The sequence below is a fragment of the Vulpes vulpes genome, chromosome 3, assembly GCF_048418805.1.
Source record: "Vulpes vulpes isolate BD-2025 chromosome 3, VulVul3, whole genome shotgun sequence".
NCBI lineage: Eukaryota > Metazoa > Chordata > Mammalia > Carnivora > Canidae > Vulpes > Vulpes vulpes.
Window position 1 is genome coordinate 39,105,211 of NC_132782.1, and position 8,953 is coordinate 39,114,163.

The window sequence follows — 8,953 nt, forward strand, 5'->3', positions numbered from 1 at the left end:
GTATGTGCCTGAATTCACTGAAATCACAAACACTCCCTGAGACACCTCTTCCCATAAATCAGGTGTAAAATGTCAGGCAGAGAAGGGATAGAATCAGAAAACAATGTGTATTTGTCTCATCAGACGTTTCTCAGAAAAGATTAAACAGTGTCTTTCTCACTGAATTCATCACATCCTCTGGTTCTCATTTTTAAAACCACTCTTTATGGAAGAGCAAGCTTTATCAATTATTCGGCACACGTCAATCTATTGTTATTCAGCCACGGGGAGGATGTCTTTTATGTAGGATTTGGGTTTCCATATGCCAATACAAAACCCATGTCTCTAATTTATAGGGCCCCTTGCCTCTTTTTTATGGTCATTCACAACACAGCAGACTCAGAGCTTCTACAGAATCAGTGTCTCAAACTGAAGGTGACCCTGGATAACAGAATCTACCAATTCTTCAGACCGGGGGCAAGTAGGGGATTTCTCATGCTTCAGGGTCTGGAAATAGTCTCCATTATTTTTCCCCAGTGATAGAGGTTTCAAACATTGGATTGGTCTTTTCTTAGGAGCCAAAGTGAGTCAGTCATCTCTTGGACTAAATAAAGGTTAATGGGCTCCCCTTGATCAAAGAAGTTGAGTGGTTGGTAAATGAAACTTGAAACACTTTTCATTTCCTGAGGGTTAGTGGGCGAGTCCTTATTTGTAAATCGGGAGGCTTGGGCTTTATGCTTTCAAAGCCACCTTCCCACTCCTTACATTACAGGCTTATTATAGAGCCTGCATCCTAACCTGAGCTCCTAGTAGGCATGGAGGTAAGAGCTTTCGGGGTTCTGGCTCACAGGAAAAACCCACAATAGTTACTGACATCCATGAAAACAGAGAAACAAATGCCAAAATACTCTGGCAGCTGTGCAGACGTGCTAGTGTACAACCCTTCAAGGCGACAGTCTACATGGTCACCGGGCATGGGAAACCTCACCCTCACTTGCCCTGCCTGCCTTTTCCTCGTAGGAGAGTTCCTAAGGTCGGGGGGAGCTAGAAGAGATTGCAGAAAGGAAACTAAAAGATCTGAAAGAAAAATATTTCCCTGGAGAATTTCCCTGAGCAGTGAGGGGTCCGTTGATAATGAACACATTATGAGTCTCCAGAGAGCTTGGCGTTCCACCAGGTGGGGGATTCGCTTCCCAACATTATTTGACATGGAGGAAGGTTACAGGTTCAGTCCTGGGCCCCTTCTCTTTGCCAACTGCACACCCTCCTTCAGAGTCTCTTCTAGACTTCCGACTTTAAACAATCATCAGGCTGCTGACAACTCCTAAATTGGCCTCAGACTCATGCCTCGCTGACAACTCCACTTGGATGCCTCATAAGGCATCTCCCACTTAAATATCCAAAGAGGACTCTTGACTCCTGCTTTCCGCTTCTAAATTTGGTGCTTCCCCCAAACCCTGGTGTCATTAATGGCATCTTCCTTCTCCTTCATCCTTCTCCATCATTTTAGCTGAGGTTCCAGCCACCATCACCTCTCGTGGAGAGAACACCAATAATCTCCTAATTCTACTCTCTCCTTCCATTTCTGGCCCCCTTGCAATCGAGTTTCTACGCAGCGGCCAAAAGTTCTTTTCAAAACATGGTGTGAATTATGCCATTCACCCACTTAAAGTTCATACCTATTTTCCAGTTGTTCTTAGAACGAAATCTAGGCTCAGGCCATGGGGTCCTGGGCATGATTCGTGACGGTGCACCGCAGTCCCACTGGCTGAGTTAGCATGCCAAGTGCGACCACGACTTAGAGTCTTTGCCCTCTCTGTTCCCTCTTTCCCCCTGCCCTTTGTGTGGCCGACTCTCCTTCAAGTTTCAGTGTCCATGTGACTTCTGCAGAGAGGCCCTCTCTCGTCACCTATCCAAAGGATGCTCCACCTTCCTTCCTGTGATAGTGCCCTGTTTGTTCTTTTTTTAGCACTTTCTAAAACTTGTAATTATTTCATAATATCTTTGATTGCTGTTCTATACCTTGTCTAGACTAACATTAGAGGGGTAGAGATTCTCTTCTTTCCTACGTATCTCACATCCGGCATATAACTGGTACTCGATAAATACCTGTTAATTAAGCTAATTAATTAAAGAAAGTCGTTGGTTACTCATACTTTATGGCTAGTTGTTAGGAAATCATTCTGATTTAACCTAACCTGGTTGAGGCATACTAAGTTACTCCCTCCACCTCTGTGCAAGTAAAGGTCCTGCTGCACTAAGGGAAAAAAGAATTTGCAGGCTCGTTTCCTGAAACCAACTCTTAAAAAAGTAGAAAGATCTATTCCTTTTTAGGAGGGCACCTGAACAGTTTCCTTCTTTACACCTTTCCCCAAGGAAATTTTGATTTCAAAGAATATTAATTCTAATTTATGTGAGCTATTCTCTATTTTGTGGTCAATTGCCTTGTAGCTCAATAACACTTATGTTTACCATTAATATGTGTCAGATTGATGCTCTTTTAGGTTTTATTTAATTATAGTTCCAGATAATACAGTTTCCCCTTTTCTTAGATTAGAGGAAACAATACATCAACTGGATGGACTATTATGCAACCATATAAAATTATTATTATCATGTAAACATTGTAGCAAACAGCAGTGTTTATGATTCATTTTAAGAGGCAGGAGCAGAATACATAATTGCTCTGATTTGTAATTAAAACTATCAGAGTATGTATACAGATGAACAAGTGCTAATGGGAAACAGGAAAAAACACGTTGGTTTTCTAGTGTGTTGGATTTATGTATGTTCTTTTTAAAATTATTATTATTTCTTGGTGCAATATTAATTGCACAATAGTCAGAGGGAACCTGGGCTATAAATATGGTTGCTAGTAGGTATCTGAAATTATTGTACTGACTAGAAACACCTGGGGCTAGCCTCGTCACCTGTTTCAAGCCCACCCTTCTGTTTAATGTCTACGGCTTTAGTGCCTGCTTAAACCCTTCACTCAAATATAACTATCAGGAAACGACAGCAAGATGAGTCTCTTTACAATTATATTTCCTATTTCTGCTCCATGAGGATATCTGTGTGAAAGTGTGTTGGTTAGGGTGGGAGAAACAAGGGAGGACAATGTATTTAAAATAAGTGCAACAAAGTAAGTTACAAGGAATGAGATGGATTTGTATGTCCATATGCAGCAATTCCCAAGATTTATTGCTAAGTTAATTTTCTTTAAAAAACAGAGACATGGGGATCCCTGGGTGGCGCAGCGGTTTGGCGCCTGCCTTTGGCCCAGGGCGCGATCCTGGAGACCCGGGATCGAATCCCACATCAGGCTCCCAGTGCATGGAGCCTGCTTCTTCCTCCGCCTGTGTCTCTGCCTCTCTCTCTCTCTCTGTGACTATCATAAATAAATTAAAAAAAAAAAAAAACAGAGACATGTGTGGGTTCCTGGGGTGGGGTTCAGTCAGTTGAGTCAGACTCTAGGTTTTGACTTAGGTTATGATCTCAGAGTTGTGAGATTGAGCCCCCCATTGGGCTCCAGCTAGAGATTCTTTCTCACTCTCTCGCTCTCTCACTCTCCCTCTGACCCTCCCTCTCCCAGCTCATGTCCTCAATCTCTCATAAATAAATAAATAAATAGATAGATAAATAAATAAATAAATAAATAAATAAATAAATAAATCTTAAGGGGAAAACAAAAGTAGACCCATGTCATGCTCACTTCAGCATCACATATGCTAAAATAGGAGCCATACAAAGAAGATTAGCAGGCTCCTGAGCAAGGATGACATGCAAATTTGTGAAACATTCCATTTTTTCCCCTTAAGATTCATTTATTTATTTGTTTATTTACTTATTTATTTATTCATGAGAGACACGGAGAGAGAGAGGCAGAGACACAGGCAGAGGGAGAAGCAGGCTCCATGCAGGGAGCCCGATGTGGGACTTGATCCCAGGTCTCCAGGATCACGCCCTGGGCTGAAGACGGTGCTAAACTGCTGAGCCACCTGAGCTTCCCACATTCCATATTTTTATTTTTAAATAAACATCTGACTGTAAAGAAACAGTAGAAACATGTGCATTATACCATCACTTGATAAAAACAAAACAAAAAAGAAAGAGGAGGATATATATTTATACATATATCTGTATATAGGGAGATTTTCTTAAAGCATGTCTTTGCATAAGTACGTATGCTACATATCTATAATATAGATGTGCATATTTTATACACACATGTGTGCACATGAGTTTTTAGGCAAAGATTTTTCTGAAAGACAGCACACTGGTAATAATGGCTGCCTCTAGGGAAGAGAATTGAGAGACTGAGATGTGAGGGAGATTTACCTTTCACCGTATAATCTTTCATACTGTTTAAATACTTACCTTGGGCTTATATTATCTTTTCAAACAGATGATTAAGTCTTTGTTAATAAAGATAGAGAGCCATTTGCCGACAAGCCAAAATAACTGCCTATGAAGCAAATTATATTAAATATGTTTCATGGATGGATTTTAAAAAAATAAATACATAAAGAATAAAAACCAAAATAAATACAACTAGCATTTTGAAATGCTGCCTAAATTGTGTGCGGAGTATTTTGTGTGGCACAATGACACAGGTAGGTCAGACGAGAGGTCACTATCCATAGTTTGCTGGGGACTCCATAACAAAATGCCACCGGTTAGGTGGCTTAAGCAACAGAAATCTATTTTCCCCACAGTTCTAGAAGTCTGGAAGACCAAGGTGTCGGCAGGTTTGGTTTCCTCTGAGGCCTCTCTCCTTGGCCTTTTTGTCATGTCCCCATGCGGCCCTTTTTCGAGGTTGTTCATCCCTGGTGTCTTTTATGTGTCCTAATCTCCTCTTCTCATAAGGACACAGATTGGAGTAAAGCCCAGCCTAACAGCTTCATTTTAACTTCATTACCTCTTTTAAAGGCCCTCTTTCCAAATACAGTCCCATTTTAAAGGTTTAAGCATATGAGTTTTGAGGGACACAATTCAGTCCACAACGCTATCCTTGAGGAGTTTTCAGTTGAGTCAATGAGCTAAACCATATATGCTTGAGGAAAAGACAAGAAACAATAGGAAAGGCAGCACACAAATAAATGTCAAAGCTGATGTCAAAGAAGGGCATGGGTGAGACTTTCTAGAGATTCCCAAGCACAGTCTCCTACCTAAAAAAAGGTAAAGAGAATCAGGAATCTATGAGGAAGGAAGAAAACAACAGTGAGACTTGGCCATAGGTTACTGTGCCAGGCAGTGGGCAAGGGTCTGTCTGCACTCGGTTTGGGAAAACTATTAGTCCCCTAAATTATAATGTAATATGCATGTTTCCATGCCATCCCGAGGCAACTCATGAATTCAATCAATTCAGTGGAAAAATATAATCCCTAATGCTATTTGAAGTTATCTAGGGAAGAGAAAATTAGATTGTTGGAAAGTTTTGTTGCCAGTTACTTTGTGACAAGAACGGGTGAATGGGCCTCATACATAAAAAAATACAAGAACTCCTCCATCCAGGAGATGGCATTGTAAATCACCCTTCATAATCACCTCAGGCAGCAAATATTGAAGTGAGCGCTGCTACGAGGAGCCCAGGCCTTCTCAGGGCTTGTTGTGGACCAGAAAAGAAAACCACTATATCTGCTTGATGGACAAAAAGAAAGAAAGAAAGAAAGAAAGAAAGAAAGAAAGAAAGAAAGAAAGAAAGAAAGACGAGAAGGAGAAACTGGATAAGAAGAAGCAAGGAAGGAAGATGTGTCAGGGTGTTAAAATAACAGGTAAATTGGGCACTTAATCCAGCCAACTGAAGTCTCCAGTTGGTTAGGTGCTTTACCTGTTATTTTATTTTATTTTTTTAAAGATTTTATTTATTTATTCATGAGAGACACAGAGAGACAGAGAGAGGCAGAGACACAGGCAGAGGGAGAAGCAAGCCTCATGCAGGGAGCCTGATGGGGACTCGATCCCGGGTCTCCAGGATCACACTCTGGGCTGAAGGCGGCGCTAAACCACTGAGCCACCCGGGCTGCCCAATTTACCTGTTATTTTAAAACCCTGACACATCTTCCTTCCTTGCTTCTTCTTACCCAATTTCTCCTTCTCGTCTTTCTTTCTTTCTTTCTTTCTTTCTTTCTTTCTTTCTTTCTTTCTTTCTTATTTCAGAGCACATGACCCAAAATTACACCAAAGTGAGGTACCCCCTAACCTCCCTTTTCTACACAATACGATGGTGAAAGTTGTATAATACCTGCTATGTACGGGAGCTCCTAATAAAATTCTGTTCAGCCCACTCAGGAACTGGAAGGGTTGGATTAAGCAATGCGTATGAAAGCACTGTAGGAGCAGGGAAGGCTTTTTCAAAAGCTGGTATTATTACTGTGGAGAAGTAAGATGAAAAACTGAAACAAAAGTCAGACCATTGGAGTGGTTAAGTGGCCGAGTCTGCTGTAGCCATCAGGGATCTTGAGAGCACCAGAGCTAAGCAGATGTTTTTGCTCCCTCAAATGTGAGACAAGGAAGCATGCAAAGAGGGAAAGCTCCACTGGTAAATATATCAGGAGCAAATATACATATTGTGGAACAACTGGACTTTTGGTATCTTCTTGCATTTTTAAAATTGTTCATAAATCAGTATTAAGTTTCCTTCAAAATGCCTGTCTTGTGGGTATCTCAAAGGAATACACTGTAAAAATGGTATTTTTTTTGGTGCTCGGAATTCCAGGAAAAGGAAGAGACCCAATAAACTCAAGTGCCAATCAGCTCCTCTGTATGATTAGTCACTTGGAGGAGATTACGTAGTAGCTCAAAGATCGTTTAAAAGCAAAACAAACGATGAAGCTGGTGGGCTGCAAATTGACCACGCAGATCTCCTTTTGCCCAAAAATGGAAACCATGGTCACAGTGTAACAGTGGACTCAGTCTGTTGAGAAAATTGTTAACCATCATTTCCTCAGTTTAAATTTCTGGAAGAAAAATACCACAGCTGTTTAAGGGGGGACCAAAAGCATCAGACCACTTTTTGGATGAGCCGACCTCCATACACAGGTTTGCTTGTTTGTTTATCTGTTTGGTTCTCCCCACTAGCCTGATGTATCAGTCAATCTAAATAACAAAATTTCATTTTGCCTCATTTTGCCCAGCCTGGTTTTCATTAGACTACCTATGTGTTTTGAATGAGAGGCCCTTGGACCTTCCCTTTTCCTACAGAACAGTGTCCACATCCAATATAGGAAGAAGGACTTTCCAGTTACCCCCAGGGTGAAGCGAAAGCTGGGACCAGAAAGCTGGTACATCACACCATCAGTGCTTGTCTGTCCACCAGATTGTACCAGCTTCTGCTACACTGAGCCAGAGAGCATCTGGAAGGGCAGCATGGAACTCCTCACTGTCACCACTTGTCCTTTCCTCCCCCGCTTTAGTGCCTCCAAGAAAGGGGGAGGCCAGTATGAAACTGGGGAATCAGATCTGCTCTGTGCTTACATTGCATTCCTGCCTAGGCAGGGCTCCTCTGGGGATGGATGGGGCTGCACCTTCCTGGAACTTTCCCAAGCTTCCGATGGGCATTTGCAGAAGGAGGTGAAGGAGGGATGAGGAGGTGCTGCCTGTTGCACATCTGTGGTGGCTAAGGCTCTGTGTCCTTCCTGCCGGGAGGTGGTGTGCTATGAGAGAAAAAGCATGGGCTTTGAAGTCAGGTCCTCTGTTAGTCACTGTAGTAATCAGCTCAGGCTAAGTTGTGGCGAAGCAACAAACAAATCCACAATGTTGGTGGCTTGCAATAACAAAGGTTTATTTCTCTCAGTCTACATATCATTTATAGGTCAGCTGCAGTTCTGTTGCATTTCCTGAGTTCTTTATCTCAAGACCTAGGCTGAAGAAGCAGCCTCTCTCTGGGAAACTGACCTTGTGGAAGAAGGAGGAGATACAATGAAATCATATGCTGGCTTTTTAAGTTCCTGCTCTCATCCCCTCCATTCATATTGTACTGACCAAACTAGTCATACCGCCAAGTCTAACACCAGCAGGGCAGGGGCATTTAACCCATCCCCAACAAAGGATAGCAAATATATTGAACAAGAATACTCCCACCTTGCCCCAGCCACCTACTAACTGTGCGCCCTTTGCAGATTATTGTGAGGTGAGAACAATGATGCGAACTTGAAGTTGATGCCAGGATGGTTAAATAAAATACGGATTTTAAAAATGAGTATAATATAGTAGGAAATAGACAAGCTAGTTCCCTCTCACATTTCATATACAAGACTTATTGAAGAAATTCTCATCCTTTCAGAATTAGCTTTTCTGATACCCTTCTATGCAGGTGTGCCAATGGTAGTGACTTCTCTTGGGACACACTTGCATTTTAATAATGGCCTTACATGTTATTTTAACCTAAAGTCTTAACTCTAACAGTGGGAATTTCAGACACCAGAAGGTGTTGATATGCTTGACCACTTGCTTCCCTGCAGCTCTGACCCTCTAAACTGTCCAGTTTGGGCCACATATCAGAATGAGAAGGAACTATAATGCATCATGCCATGTAAGAAAATGATATTTGGGACAGCCTCAGCTCAGTCCCCCAGGACTCTCAGAGGTTAAGATAGTTTTGATGCCACCATGCAGAGAAGTATAGACATTGTAGCAGAAGGAGGAGTTACAGGGTTGCCAGGGCAGCCACAGGACCAGGTGAGGTGCCACTGGGAGAAGAGGGTGAAGATAGGAACCACTGGCCAGGCCAAAGACACACAACTATCTCACCCTGAGGGATCCTCGGTATCAAGGGCGAGGTGGGGAGGGAATCAGACAAAATTTGACACCACCCTCAAAGAAATCTTGTGTTTTCTATACAACAACACCCCATCAGCAAGGGCAACCAGCACCAAACAAAACCAGATCAAAACAAAGCTTGGCCAGGGATATCTTCCTGCCACATACATATGGCCAGATATATAATGTGACCCCTGCCTACACCATGTCTTCT

The 8,953-nt window shown here is 42.2% G+C and overlaps 1 non-coding gene across 1 annotated transcript; it reads left to right on the top strand.

The window, feature by feature from the left end:
* Positions 1–3,683: 3,683 nt before the first annotated feature.
* LOC112926705 (U6 spliceosomal RNA) lies at positions 3,684–3,789 on the top strand. The gene has a single exon (XR_003236398.1). It is a non-coding gene; the product is annotated as a U6 spliceosomal RNA (small nuclear RNA).
* Positions 3,790–8,953: the final 5,164 nt, after the last annotated feature.